Consider the following 13,209-nt stretch of genomic DNA (forward strand, 5'->3'; position numbering starts at 1 on the left):
CCTTTCTCTTCATCTGCCGCAGAGGAAATCACAATCTCACCCCTTTGCCCAAAACAAAATACCTTCAGTGGAGCTACAAGTAAAGCTGCAGATGGCCATCCATTGCAACGAGGATTGGCCAACCAGGTATTAATAGCAGAGTGACTCCACTCCCACGCCCTTTCACGCTGGACCTGCGCTTGTGATCAAGAGGCTGCACGCCAGTCCCATAGACCCGAGAGCCCAATTGAAAAGGTGCTTGCTTCTCACTTTATTTCTCTCGCTATTTCTTGCTGTTTTAGGCCGCTGACACGCCGCCTGCAGCCAAAGGACCAGCGCTGGAGTGCCCTTTGTCATTTTTACCAGCTGGCCATATTTTACAATCGAGCGTCAGAATACCAAACAGGTAAGAGTTAGGTCTGGGAATTGAGTCCACTTTCCATCGTGTGTCCCATAAAGCGGAAGTGTCCAGCCGAGTGCAAGCAGGTGCCTCTTGCCCGCGTGTGCTGGGACACTGCAGCTTTGGACGTGAGCCAACTTGCCCTTTTCAGTGGGCCAGTACCCGTGACTCCAGTGAGAGAAGAGGAAAAGAAAGAACTTTCCCCTTCTCTGTCGAGTTGCCCCAGTGGCCTAATGGATAAGGCACTGGCCTCCTAAGCCAGGGATTGTGGGTTCGAGTCCCATCTGGGGTGGTTCGTGGCATTTTGTTCACACTTCTGCCAAAGCATGCAAAAGGTTTTTGAGGTAGTAGGGGGTGGGCGCAGGCTAGTACTTTGCTGGGCGCTGTGAAGTCCAGAACGTGCTCTGCTGGTAGCAGACTTTAAATGCCGGGAGACTGCAGAGTGTAGCAACGCCTCATGTCAGCGAAGAGACACAGATGAGTGGTAAGAAAGACAGGGAAAATATGCTTTCTGGAATCAGAGCTCCTGCAGACAGGGCTCACTCTTCTGCCAGCTCCGACCTGCTCCGATGAAAACGAAATAAAAGAGCAAAGGCTGCGCACTTTGAACCAATTATTCGAAGCATCGTATTGAAATGAAATAAAAGGTTAACAGCCCTGGGTGGCATCAAAGTGGAATTTCCTGAATATGTCACCAATGCCATGCAATGCGCCTGTTGCACAGTATCACGCCTGTTGCCGGCCCTCGCGCGGGTGACTCTTTGGGATAGCAGAAAGTGGACGGAAGACTTTTAGGATGATAGTAAAAAAAACAGAAGCGAGCACATGACTTTATTTGCGACGATTGGCGAGTTTTGAATAAAATAGTGAAAATGAAGAAAAAGCGTCTTGCTGGAGAATGCGGGCATCGATCCCGCTACCTCTCGCATGCTAAGCGAGCGCTCTACCATCTGAGCTAATTCCCCTCCTCCTCGAAGGCTCTCGATACACTGCTTCAGAGCTGAAGCACAATCTCCGGCTCACACTTGCTTGGCTGTCCAGGGACCTGTAGTGCATAAAGCCCTTTCTCTTCATCTGCGGCAGAGGAAATCACAATCTCACCCCTTTGCCCAAAACAAAATACCTTCAGTGGAGCTACAAGTAAAGCTGCAGATGGCCATCCATTGCAACGAGGATTGGCCAACCAGGTATTAATAGCAGAGTGACTCCACTGCCACGCCCTTTCACGCTGGACCTGCGCTTGTGATCAAGAGGCTGCACGCCAGTCCCATAGACCCGAGAGCCCAATTGAAAAGGTGCTTGCTTCTCACTTTATTTCTCTCGCTATTTCTTGCTGTTTTAGGCCGCTGACACGCCGCCTGCAGCCAAAGGACCAGCGCTGGAGTGCCCTTTGTCATTTTTACCAGCTGGCCATATTTTACAATCGAGCGTCAGAATACCAAACAGGTAAGAGTTAGGTCTGGGAATTGAGTCCACTTTCCATCGTGTGTCCCATAAAGCGGAAGTGTCCAGCCGAGTGCAAGCAGGTGCCTTTTGCCCGCGTGTGCTGGGACACTGCAGCTTTGGACGTGAGCCAACTTGCCCTTTTCAGTGGGCCAGTACCCGTGACTCCAGTGAGAGAAGAGGAAAAGAAAGAACTTTCCCCTTCTCTGTCGAGTGGCCCCAGTGGCCTAATGGATAAGGCACTGGCCTCCTAAGCCAGGGATTGTGGGTTCGAGTCCCATCTGGGGTGGTTCGTGGCATTTTGTTCACACTTCTGCCAAAGCATGCAAAAGGTTTTTGCGGTAGTAGGGGGTGGGCGCAGGCTAGTACTTTGCTGGGCGCTGTGAAGTCCAGAACGTGCTCTGCTGGTAGCAGACTTTAAATGCCCGGAGACTGCAGAGTGTAGCAACGCCTCATGTCAGCGAAGAGACACAGATGAGTGGTAAGAAAGACAGGGAAAATATGCTTTCTGGAATCAGAGCTCCTGCAGACAGGGCTCACTCTTCTGCCAGCTCCGACCTGCTCCGATGAAAACGAAATAAAAGAGCAAAGGCTGCGCACTTTGAACCAATTATTCGAAGCATCGTATTGAAATGAAATAAAAGGTTAACAGCCCTGGGTGGCATCAAAGTGGAATTTCCTGAATATGTCACCAATGCCATGCAATGCGCCTGTTGCACAGTATCACGCCTGTTGCCGGCCCTCGCGCGGATGACTCTTTGGGATAGCAGAAAGTGGACGGAAGACTTTTAGGATGATAGTAAAAAAAACAGAAGCGAGCACATGACTTTATTTGCGACGATTGGCGAGTTTTGAATAAAATAGTGAAAATGAAGTAAAAGCGTCTTGCTGGAGAATGCGGGCATCGATCCCGCTACCTCTCGCATGCTAAGCGAGCGCTCTACCATCTGAGCTAATTCCCCTCCTCCTCGAAGGCTCTCGATACACTGCTTCAGAGCTGAAGCACAGTCTCCGGCTCACACTTGCTTGGCTGTCCAGGGACCTGTAGTGCATAAAGCCCTTTCTCTTCATCTGCGGCAGAGGAAATCACAATCTCACCCCTTTGCCCAAAACAAAATACCTTCAGTGGAGCTACAAGTAAAGCTGCAGATGGCCATCCATTGCAACGAGGATTGGCCAACCAGGTATTAATAGCAGAGTGACTCCACTGCCACGCCCTTTCACGCTGGACCTGCGCTTGTGATCAAGAGGCTGCACGCCAGTCCCATAGACCCGAGAGCCCAATTGAAAAGGTGCTTGCTTCTCACTTTATTTCTCTCGCTATTTCTTGCTGTTTTAGGCCGCTGACACGCCGCCTGCAGCCAAAGGACCAGCGCTGGAGTGCCCTTTGTCATTTTTACCAGCTGGCCATATTTTACAATCGAGCGTCAGAATACCAAACAGGTAAGAGTTAGGTCTGGGAATTGAGTCCACTTTCCATCGTGTGTCCCATAAAGCGGAAGTGTCCAGCCGAGTGCAAGCAGGTGCCTTTTGCCCGCGTGTGCTGGGACACTGCAGCTTTGGACGTGAGCCAACTTGCCCTTTTCAGTGGGCCAGTACCTGTGACTCCAGTGAGAGAAGAGGAAAAGAAAGAACTTTCCCCTTCTCTGTCGAGTGGCCCCAGTGGCCTAATGGATAAGGCACTGGCCTCCTAAGCCAGGGATTGTGGGTTCGAGTCCCATCTGGGGTGGTTCGTGGCATTTTGTTCACACTTCTGCCAAAGCATGCAAAAGGTTTTTGCGGTAGTAGGGGGTGGGCGCAGGCTAGTACTTTGCTGGGCGCTGTGAAGTCCAGAACGTGCTCTGCTGGTAGCAGACTTTAAATGCCGGGAGACTGCAGAGTGTAGCAACGCCTCATGTCAGCGAAGAGACACAGATGAGTGGTAAGAAAGACAGGGAAAATATGCTTTCTGGAATCAGAGCTCCTGCAGACAGGGCTCACTCTTCTGCCAGCTCCGACCTGCTCCGATGAAAACGAAATAAAAGAGCAAAGGCTGCGCACTTTGAACCAATTATTCGAAGCATCGTATTGAAATGAAATAAAAGGTTAACAGCCCTGGGTGGCATCAAAGTGGAATTTCCTGAATATGTCACCAATGCCATGCAATGCGCCTGTTGCACAGTATCACGCCTGTTGCCGGCCCTCGCGCGGATGACTCTTTGGGATAGCAGAAAGTGGACGGAAGACTTTTAGGATGATAGTAAAAAAAACAGAAGCGAGCACATGACTTTATTTGCGACGATTGGCGAGTTTTGAATAAAATAGTGAAAATGAAGAAAAAGCGTCTTGCTGGAGAATGCGGGCATCGATCCCGCTACCTCTCGCTTGCTAAGCGAGCGCTCTACCATCTGAGCTAATTCCCCTCCTCCTCGAAGGCTCTCGATACACTGCTTCAGAGCTGAAGCACAGTCTCCGGCTCACACTTGCTTGGCTGTCCAGGGACCTGTAGTGCATAAAGCCCTTTCTCTTCATCTGCCGCAGAGGAAATCACAATCTCACCCCTTTGCCCAAAACAAAATACCTTCAGTGGAGCTACAAGTAAAGCTGCAGATGGCCATCCATTGCAACGAGGATTGGCCAACCAGGTATTAATAGCAGAGTGACTCCACTCCCACGCCCTTTCACGCTGGACCTGCGCTTGTGATCAAGAGGCTGCACGCCAGTCCCATAGACCCGAGAGCCCAATTGAAAAGGTGCTTGCTTCTCACTTTATTTCTCTCGCTATTTCTTGCTGTTTTAGGCCGCTGACACGCCGCCTGCAGCCAAAGGACCAGCGCTGGAGTGCCCTTTGTCATTTTTACCAGCTGGCCATATTTTACAATCGAGCGTCAGAATACCAAACAGGTAAGAGTTAGGTCTGGGAATTGAGTCCACTTTCCATCGTGTGTCCCATAAAGCGGAAGTGTCCAGCCGAGTGCAAGCAGGTGCCTCTTGCCCGCGTGTGCTGGGACACTGCAGCTTTGGACGTGAGCCAACTTGCCCTTTTCAGTGGGCCAGTACCCGTGACTCCAGTGAGAGAAGAGGAAAAGAAAGAACTTTCCCCTTCTCTGTCGAGTTGCCCCAGTGGCCTAATGGATAAGGCACTGGCCTCCTAAGCCAGGGATTGTGGGTTCGAGTCCCATCTGGGGTGGTTCGTGGCATTTTGTTCACACTTCTGCCAAAGCATGCAAAAGGTTTTTGAGGTAGTAGGGGGTGGGCGCAGGCTAGTACTTTGCTGGGCGCTGTGAAGTCCAGAACGTGCTCTGCTGGTAGCAGACTTTAAATGCCGGGAGACTGCAGAGTGTAGCAACGCCTCATGTCAGCGAAGAGACACAGATGAGTGGTAAGAAAGACAGGGAAAATATGCTTTCTGGAATCAGAGCTCCTGCAGACAGGGCTCACTCTTCTGCCAGCTCCGACCTGCTCCGATGAAAACGAAATAAAAGAGCAAAGGCTGCGCACTTTGAACCAATTATTCGAAGCATCGTATTGAAATGAAATAAAAGGTTAACAGCCCTGGGTGGCATCAAAGTGGAATTTCCTGAATATGTCACCAATGCCATGCAATGCGCCTGTTGCACAGTATCACGCCTGTTGCCGGCCCTCGCGCGGGTGACTCTTTGGGATAGCAGAAAGTGGACGGAAGACTTTTAGGATGATAGTAAAAAAAACAGAAGCGAGCACATGACTTTATTTGCGACGATTGGCGAGTTTTGAATAAAATAGTGAAAATGAAGAAAAAGCGTCTTGCTGGAGAATGCGGGCATCGATCCCGCTACCTCTCGCATGCTAAGCGAGCGCTCTACCATCTGAGCTAATTCCCCTCCTCCTCCAAGGCTCTCGATACACTGCTTCAGAGCTGAAGCACAATCTCCGGCTCACACTTGCTTGGCTGTCCAGGGACCTGTAGTGCATAAAGCCCTTTCTCTTCATCTGCGGCAGAGGAAATCACAATCTCACCCCTTTGCCCAAAACAAAATACCTTCAGTGGAGCTACAAGTAAAGCTGCAGATGGCCATCCATTGCAACGAGGATTGGCCAACCAGGTATTAATAGCAGAGTGACTCCACTGCCACGCCCTTTCACGCTGGACCTGCGCTTGTGATCAAGAGGCTGCACGCCAGTCCCATAGACCCGAGAGCCCAATTGAAAAGGTGCTTGCTTCTCACTTTATTTCTCTCGCTATTTCTTGCTGTTTTAGGCCGCTGACACGCCGCCTGCAGCCAAAGGACCAGCGCTGGAGTGCCCTTTGTCATTTTTACCAGCTGGCCATATTTTACAATCGAGCGTCAGAATACCAAACAGGTAAGAGTTAGGTCTGGGAATTGAGTCCACTTTCCATCGTGTGTCCCATAAAGCGGAAGTGTCCAGCCGAGTGCAAGCAGGTGCCTTTTGCCCGCGTGTGCTGGGACACTGCAGCTTTGGACGTGAGCCAACTTGCCCTTTTCAGTGGGCCAGTACCCGTGACTCCAGTGAGAGAAGAGGAAAAGAAAGAACTTTCCCCTTCTCTGTCGAGTGGCCCCAGTGGCCTAATGGATAAGGCACTGGCCTCCTAAGCCAGGGATTGTGGGTTCGAGTCCCATCTGGGGTGGTTCGTGGCATTTTGTTCACACTTCTGCCAAAGCATGCAAAAGGTTTTTGCGGTAGTAGGGGGTGGGCGCAGGCTAGTACTTTGCTGGGCGCTGTGAAGTCCAGAACGTGCTCTGCTGGTAGCAGACTTTAAATGCCGGGAGACTGCAGAGTGTAGCAACGCCTCATGTCAGCGAAGAGACACAGATGAGTGGTAAGAAAGACAGGGAAAATATGCTTTCTGGAATCAGAGCTCCTGCAGACAGGGCTCACTCTTCTGCCAGCTCCGACCTGCTCCGATGAAAACGAAATAAAAGAGCAAAGGCTGCGCACTTTGAACCAATTATTCGAAGCATCGTATTGAAATGAAATAAAAGGTTAACAGCCCTGGGTGGCATCAAAGTGGAATTTCCTGAATATGTCACCAATGCCATGCAATGCGCCTGTTGCACAGTATCACGCCTGTTGCCGGCCCTCGCGCGGATGACTCTTTGGGATAGCAGAAAGTGGACGGAAGACTTTTAGGATGATAGTAAAAAAAACAGAAGCGAGCACATGACTTTATTTGCGACGATTGGCGAGTTTTGAATAAAATAGTGAAAATGAAGTAAAAGCGTCTTGCTGGAGAATGCGGGCATCGATCCCGCTACCTCTCGCATGCTAAGCGAGCGCTCTACCATCTGAGCTAATTCCCCTCCTCCTCGAAGGCTCTCGATACACTGCTTCAGAGCTGAAGCACAGTCTCCGGCTCACACTTGCTTGGCTGTCCAGGGACCTGTAGTGCATAAAGCCCTTTCTCTTCATCTGCCGCAGAGGAAATCACAATCTCACCCCTTTGCCCAAAACAAAATACCTTCAGTGGAGCTACAAGTAAAGCTGCAGATGGCCATCCATTGCAACGAGGATTGGCCAACCAGGTATTAATAGCAGAGTGACTCCACTGCCACGCCCTTTCACGCTGGACCTGCGCTTGTGATCAAGAGGCTGCACGCCAGTCCCATAGACCCGAGAGCCCAATTGAAAAGGTGCTTGCTTCTCACTTTATTTCTCTCGCTATTTCTTGCTGTTTTAGGCCGCTGACACGCCGCCTGCAGCCAAAGGACCAGCGCTGGAGTGCCCTTTGTCATTTTTACCAGCTGGCCATATTTTACAATCGAGCGTCAGAATACCAAACAGGTAAGAGTTAGGTCTGGGAATTGAGTCCACTTTCCATCGTGTGTCCCATAAAGCGGAAGTGTCCAGCCGAGTGCAAGCAGGTGCCTTTTGCCCGCGTGTGCTGGGACACTGCAGCTTTGGACGTGAGCCAACTTGCCCTTTTCAGTGGGCCAGTACCCGTGACTCCAGTGAGAGAAGAGGAAAAGAAAGAACTTTCCCCTTCTCTGTCGAGTGGCCCCAGTGGCCTAATGGATAAGGCACTGGCCTCCTAAGCCAGGGATTGTGGGTTCGAGTCCCATCTGGGGTGGTTCGTGGCATTTTGTTCACACTTCTGCCAAAGCATGCAAAAGGTTTTTGCGGTAGTAGGGGGTGGGCGCAGGCTAGTACTTTGCTGGGCGCTGTGAAGTCCAGAACGTGCTCTGCTGGTAGCAGACTTTAAATGCCGGGAGACTGCAGAGTGTAGCAACGCCTCATGTCAGCGAAGAGACACAGATGAGTGGTAAGAAAGACAGGGAAAATATGCTTTCTGGAATCAGAGCTCCTGCAGACAGGGCTCACTCTTCTGCCAGCTCCGACCTGCTCCGATGAAAACGAAATAAAAGAGCAAAGGCTGCGCACTTTGAACCAATTATTCGAAGCATCGTATTGAAATGAAATAAAAGGTTAACAGCCCTGGGTGGCATCAAAGTGGAATTTCCTGAATATGTCACCAATGCCATGCAATGCGCCTGTTGCACAGTATCACGCCTGTTGCCGGCCCTCGCGCGGATGACTCTTTGGGATAGCAGAAAGTGGACGGAAGACTTTTAGGATGATAGTAAAAAAAACAGAAGCGAGCACATGACTTTATTTGCGACGATTGGCGAGTTTTGAATAAAATAGTGAAAATGAAGAAAAAGCGTCTTGCTGGAGAATGCGGGCATCGATCCCGCTACCTCTCGCATGCTAAGCGAGCGCTCTACCATCTGAGCTAATTCCCCTCCTCCTCGAAGGCTCTCGATACACTGCTTCAGAGCTGAAGCACAGTCTCCGGCTCACACTTGCTTGGCTGTCCAGGGACCTGTAGTGCATAAAGCCCTTTCTCTTCATCTGCCGCAGAGGAAATCACAATCTCACCCCTTTGCCCAAAACAAAATACCTTCAGTGGAGCTACAAGTAAAGCTGCAGATGGCCATCCATTGCAACGAGGATTGGCCAACCAGGTATTAATAGCAGAGTGACTCCACTCCCACGCCCTTTCACGCTGGACCTGCGCTTGTGATCAAGAGGCTGCACGCCAGTCCCATAGACCCGAGAGCCCAATTGAAAAGGTGCTTGCTTCTCACTTTATTTCTCTCACTATTTCTTGCTGTTTTAGGCCGCTGACACGCCGCCTGCAGCCAAAGGACCAGCGCTGGAGTGCCCTTTGTCATTTTGACCAGCTGGCCATATTTTACAATCGAGCGTCAGAATACCAAACAGGTAAGAGTTAGGTCTGGGAATTGAGTCCACTTTCCATCGTGTGTCCCATAAAGCGGAAGTGTCCAGCCGAGTGCAAGCAGGTGCCTCTTGCCCGCGTGTGCTGGGACACTGCAGCTTTGGACGTGAGCCAACTTGCCCTTTTCAGTGGGCCAGTACCCGTGACTCCAGTGAGAGAAGAGGAAAAGAAAGAACTTTCCCCTTCTCTGTCGAGTTGCCCCAGTGGCCTAATGGATAAGGCACTGGCCTCCTAAGCCAGGGATTGTGGGTTCGAGTCCCATCTGGGGTGGTTCGTGGCATTTTGTTCACACTTCTGCCAAAGCATGCAAAAGGTTTTTGAGGTAGTAGGGGGTGGGCGCAGGCTAGTACTTTGCTGGGCGCTGTGAAGTCCAGAACGTGCTCTGCTGGTAGCAGACTTTAAATGCCGGGAGACTGCAGAGTGTAGCAACGCCTCATGTCAGCGAAGAGACACAGATGAGTGGTAAGAAAGACAGGGAAAATATGCTTTCTGGAATCAGAGCTCCTGCAGACAGGGCTCACTCTTCTGCCAGCTCCGACCTGCTCCGATGAAAACGAAATAAAAGAGCAAAGGCTGCGCACTTTGAACCAATTATTCGAAGCATCGTATTGAAATGAAATAAAAGGTTAACAGCCCTGGGTGGCATCAAAGTGGAATTTCCTGAATATGTCACCAATGCCATGCAATGCGCCTGTTGCACAGTATCACGCCTGTTGCCGGCCCTCGCGCGGGTGACTCTTTGGGATAGCAGAAAGTGGACGGAAGACTTTTAGGATGATAGTAAAAAAAACAGAAGCGAGCACATGACTTTATTTGCGACGATTGGCGAGTTTTGAATAAAATAGTGAAAATGAAGAAAAAGCGTCTTGCTGGAGAATGCGGGCATCGATCCCGCTACCTCTCGCATGCTAAGCGAGCGCTCTACCATCTGAGCTAATTCCCCTCCTCCTCGAAGGCTCTCGATACACTGCTTCAGAGCTGAAGCACAATCTCCGGCTCACACTTGCTTGGCTGTCCAGGGACCTGTAGTGCATAAAGCCCTTTCTCTTCATCTGCGGCAGAGGAAATCACAATCTCACCCCTTTGCCCAAAACAAAATACCTTCAGTGGAGCTACAAGTAAAGCTGCAGATGGCCATCCATTGCAACGAGGATTGGCCAACCAGGTATTAATAGCAGAGTGACTCCACTGCCACGCCCTTTCACGCTGGACCTGCGCTTGTGATCAAGAGGCTGCACGCCAGTCCCATAGACCCGCGAGCCCAATTGAAAAGGTGCTTGCTTCTCACTTTATTTCTCTCGCTATTTCTTGCTGTTTTAGGCCGCTGACACGCCGCCTGCAGCCAAAGGACCAGCGCTGGAGTGCCCTTTGTCATTTTTACCAGCTGGCCATATTTTACAATCGAGCGTCAGAATACCAAACAGGTAAGAGTTAGGTCTGGGAATTGAGTCCACTTTCCATCGTGTGTCCCATAAAGCGGAAGTGTCCAGCCGAGTGCAAGCAGGTGCCTTTTGCCCGCGTGTGCTGGGACACTGCAGCTTTGGACGTGAGCCAACTTGCCCTTTTCAGTGGGCCAGTACCCGTGACTCCAGTGAGAGAAGAGGAAAAGAAAGAACTTTCCCCTTCTCTGTTGAGTGGCCCCAGTGGCCTAATGGATAAGGCACTGGCCTCCTAAGCCAGGGATTGTGGGTTCGAGTCCCATCTGGGGTGGTTCGTGGCATTTTGTTCACACTTCTGCCAAAGCATGCAAAAGGTTTTTGCGGTAGTAGGGGGTGGGCGCAGGCTAGTACTTTGCTGGGCGCTGTGAAGTCCAGAACGTGCTCTGCTGGTAGCAGACTTTAAATGCCGGGAGACTGCAGAGTGTAGCAACGCCTCATGTCAGCGAAGAGACACAGATGAGTGGTAAGAAAGACAGGGAAAATATGCTTTCTGGAATCAGAGCTCCTGCAGACAGGGCTCACTCTTGTGCCAGCTCCGACCTGCTCCGATGAAAACGAAATAAAAGAGCAAAGGCTGCGCACTTTGAACCAATTATTCGAAGCATCGTATTGAAATGAAATAAAAGGTTAACAGCCCTGGGTGGCATCAAAGTGGAATTTCCTGAATATGTCACCAATGCCATGCAATGCGCCTGTTGCACAGTATCACGCCTGTTGCCGGCCCTCGCGCGGATGACTCTTTGGGATAGCAGAAAGTGGACGGAAGACTTTTAGGATGATAGTAAAAAAAACAGAAGCGAGCACATGACTTTATTTGCGACGATTGGCGAGTTTTGAATAAAATAGTGAAAATGAAGTAAAAGCGTCTTGCTGGAGAATGCGGGCATCGATCCCGCTACCTCTCGCATGCTAAGCGAGCGCTCTACCATCTGAGCTAATTCCCCTCCTCCTCGAAGGCTCTCGATACACTGTTTCAGAGCTGAAGCACAGTCTCCGGCTCACACTTGCTTGGCTGTCCAGGGACCTGTAGTGCATAAAGCCCTTTCTCTTCATCTGCGGCAGAGGAAATCACAATCTCACCCCTTTGCCCAAAACAAAATACCTTCAGTGGAGCTACAAGTAAAGCTGCAGATGGCCATCCATTGCAACGAGGATTGGCCAACCAGGTATTAATAGCAGAGTGACTCCACTGCCACGCCCTTTCACGCTGGACCTGCGCTTGTGATCAAGAGGCTGCACGCCAGTCCCATAGACCCGAGAGCCCAATTGAAAAGGTGCTTGCTTCTCACTTTATTTCTCTCGCTATTTCTTGCTGTTTTAGGCCGCTGACACGCCGCCTGCAGCCAAAGGACCAGCGCTGGAGTGCCCTTTGTCATTTTGACCAGCTGGCCATATTTTACAATCGAGCGTCAGAATACCAAACAGGTAAGAGTTAGGTCTGGGAATTGAGTCCACTTTCCATCGTGTGTCCCATAAAGCGGAAGTGTCCAGCCGAGTGCAAGCAGGTGCCTTTTGCCCGCGTGTGCTGGGACACTGCAGCTTTGGACGTGAGCCAACTTGCCCTTTTCAGTGGGCCAGTACCCGTGACTCCAGTGAGAGAAGAGGAAAAGAAAGAACTTTCCCCTTCTCTGTCGAGTGGCCCCAGTGGCCTAATGGATAAGGCACTGGCCTCCTAAGCCAGGGATTGTGGGTTCGAGTCCCATCTGGGGTGGTTCGTGGCATTTTGTTCACACTTCTGCCAAAGCATGCAAAAGGTTTTTGCGGTAGTAGGGGGTGGGCGCAGGCTAGTACTTTGCTGGGCGCTGTGAAGTCCAGAACGTGCTCTGCTGGTAGCAGACTTTAAATGCCGGGAGACTGCAGAGTGTAGCAACGCCTCATGTCAGCGAAGAGACACAGATGAGTGGTAAGAAAGACAGGGAAAATATGCTTTCTGGAATCAGAGCTCCTGCAGACAGGGCTCACTCTTCTGCCAGCTCCGACCTGCTCCGATGAAAACGAAATAAAAGAGCAAAGGCTGCGCACTTTGAACCAATTATTCGAAGCATCGTATTGAAATGAAATAAAAGGTTAACAGCCCTGGGTGGCATCAAAGTGGAATTTCCTGAATATGTCACCAATGCCATGCAATGCGCCTGTTGCACAGTATCACGCCTGTTGCCGGCCCTCGCGCGGGTGACTCTTTGGGATAGCAGAAAGTGGACGGAAGACTTTTAGGATGATAGTAAAAAAAACAGAAGCGAGCACATGACTTTATTTGCGACGATTGGCGAGTTTTGAATAAAATAGTGAAAATGAAGAAAAAGCGTCTTGCTGGAGAATGCGGGCATCGATCCCGCTACCTCTCACATGCTAAGCGAGCGCTCTACCATCTGAGCTAATTCCCCTCCTCCTCGAAGGCTCTCGATACACTGCTTCAGAGCTGAAGCACAATCTCCGGCTCACACTTGCTTGGCTGTCCAGGGACCTGTAGTGCATAAAGCCCTTTCTCTTCATCTGCGGCAGAGGAAATCACAATCTCACCCCTTTGCCCAAAACAAAATACCTTCAGTGGAGCTACAAGTAAAGCTGCAGATGGCCATCCATTGCAACGAGGATTGGCCAACCAGGTATTAATAGCAGAGTGACTCCACTGCCACGCCCTTTCACGCTGGACCTGCGCTTGTGATCAAGAGGCTGCACGCCAGTCCCATAGACCCGAGAGCCCAATTGAAAAGGTGCTTGCTTCTCAC

The 13,209-nt window shown here is 50.7% G+C and overlaps 18 non-coding genes across 18 annotated transcripts; 9 read left to right on the forward strand and 9 right to left on the reverse strand.

Moving 5' to 3' along the window:
* The first annotated feature begins 598 nt into the window (after window positions 1-598).
* On the forward strand, window positions 599-671 carry TRNAR-CCU (transfer RNA arginine (anticodon CCU)). Its single transcript has one exon. It is a non-coding gene; the product is annotated as a tRNA-Arg (tRNA).
* A 600-nt stretch (window positions 672-1,271) lies between these two features.
* TRNAA-AGC (transfer RNA alanine (anticodon AGC)) lies at window positions 1,272-1,344 on the reverse strand. Its single transcript has one exon. It is a non-coding gene; the product is annotated as a tRNA-Ala (tRNA).
* Window positions 1,345-2,038: 694 nt separating this feature from the next.
* TRNAR-CCU (transfer RNA arginine (anticodon CCU)) lies at window positions 2,039-2,111 on the forward strand. The gene has a single exon. It is a non-coding gene; the product is annotated as a tRNA-Arg (tRNA).
* A 600-nt stretch (window positions 2,112-2,711) lies between these two features.
* TRNAA-AGC (transfer RNA alanine (anticodon AGC)) lies at window positions 2,712-2,784 on the reverse strand. Its single transcript has one exon. It is a non-coding gene; the product is annotated as a tRNA-Ala (tRNA).
* A 694-nt stretch (window positions 2,785-3,478) lies between these two features.
* TRNAR-CCU (transfer RNA arginine (anticodon CCU)) lies at window positions 3,479-3,551 on the forward strand. Its single transcript has one exon. It is a non-coding gene; the product is annotated as a tRNA-Arg (tRNA).
* Window positions 3,552-4,151: 600 nt separating this feature from the next.
* Window positions 4,152-4,224, reverse strand: TRNAA-AGC (transfer RNA alanine (anticodon AGC)). Its single transcript has one exon. It is a non-coding gene; the product is annotated as a tRNA-Ala (tRNA).
* A 694-nt stretch (window positions 4,225-4,918) lies between these two features.
* On the forward strand, window positions 4,919-4,991 carry TRNAR-CCU (transfer RNA arginine (anticodon CCU)). The gene has a single exon. It is a non-coding gene; the product is annotated as a tRNA-Arg (tRNA).
* Window positions 4,992-5,591: 600 nt separating this feature from the next.
* TRNAA-AGC (transfer RNA alanine (anticodon AGC)) lies at window positions 5,592-5,664 on the reverse strand. The gene has a single exon. It is a non-coding gene; the product is annotated as a tRNA-Ala (tRNA).
* Window positions 5,665-6,358: 694 nt separating this feature from the next.
* Window positions 6,359-6,431, forward strand: TRNAR-CCU (transfer RNA arginine (anticodon CCU)). Its single transcript has one exon. It is a non-coding gene; the product is annotated as a tRNA-Arg (tRNA).
* Window positions 6,432-7,031: 600 nt separating this feature from the next.
* TRNAA-AGC (transfer RNA alanine (anticodon AGC)) lies at window positions 7,032-7,104 on the reverse strand. Its single transcript has one exon. It is a non-coding gene; the product is annotated as a tRNA-Ala (tRNA).
* Window positions 7,105-7,798: 694 nt separating this feature from the next.
* TRNAR-CCU (transfer RNA arginine (anticodon CCU)) lies at window positions 7,799-7,871 on the forward strand. The gene has a single exon. It is a non-coding gene; the product is annotated as a tRNA-Arg (tRNA).
* A 600-nt stretch (window positions 7,872-8,471) lies between these two features.
* TRNAA-AGC (transfer RNA alanine (anticodon AGC)) lies at window positions 8,472-8,544 on the reverse strand. Its single transcript has one exon. It is a non-coding gene; the product is annotated as a tRNA-Ala (tRNA).
* Window positions 8,545-9,238: 694 nt separating this feature from the next.
* On the forward strand, window positions 9,239-9,311 carry TRNAR-CCU (transfer RNA arginine (anticodon CCU)). The gene has a single exon. It is a non-coding gene; the product is annotated as a tRNA-Arg (tRNA).
* Window positions 9,312-9,911: 600 nt separating this feature from the next.
* TRNAA-AGC (transfer RNA alanine (anticodon AGC)) lies at window positions 9,912-9,984 on the reverse strand. The gene has a single exon. It is a non-coding gene; the product is annotated as a tRNA-Ala (tRNA).
* Window positions 9,985-10,678: 694 nt separating this feature from the next.
* TRNAR-CCU (transfer RNA arginine (anticodon CCU)) lies at window positions 10,679-10,751 on the forward strand. Its single transcript has one exon. It is a non-coding gene; the product is annotated as a tRNA-Arg (tRNA).
* A 600-nt stretch (window positions 10,752-11,351) lies between these two features.
* Window positions 11,352-11,424, reverse strand: TRNAA-AGC (transfer RNA alanine (anticodon AGC)). The gene has a single exon. It is a non-coding gene; the product is annotated as a tRNA-Ala (tRNA).
* A 694-nt stretch (window positions 11,425-12,118) lies between these two features.
* Window positions 12,119-12,191, forward strand: TRNAR-CCU (transfer RNA arginine (anticodon CCU)). The gene has a single exon. It is a non-coding gene; the product is annotated as a tRNA-Arg (tRNA).
* A 600-nt stretch (window positions 12,192-12,791) lies between these two features.
* TRNAA-AGC (transfer RNA alanine (anticodon AGC)) lies at window positions 12,792-12,864 on the reverse strand. Its single transcript has one exon. It is a non-coding gene; the product is annotated as a tRNA-Ala (tRNA).
* Window positions 12,865-13,209: the final 345 nt, after the last annotated feature.

Source organism: Ambystoma mexicanum, chromosome 5q (assembly GCF_040938575.1).
Source record: "Ambystoma mexicanum isolate Mex_15411 chromosome 5q, UKY_AmexF1_1, whole genome shotgun sequence".
NCBI classification, from domain to species: Eukaryota; Metazoa; Chordata; class Amphibia; order Caudata; family Ambystomatidae; genus Ambystoma; species Ambystoma mexicanum.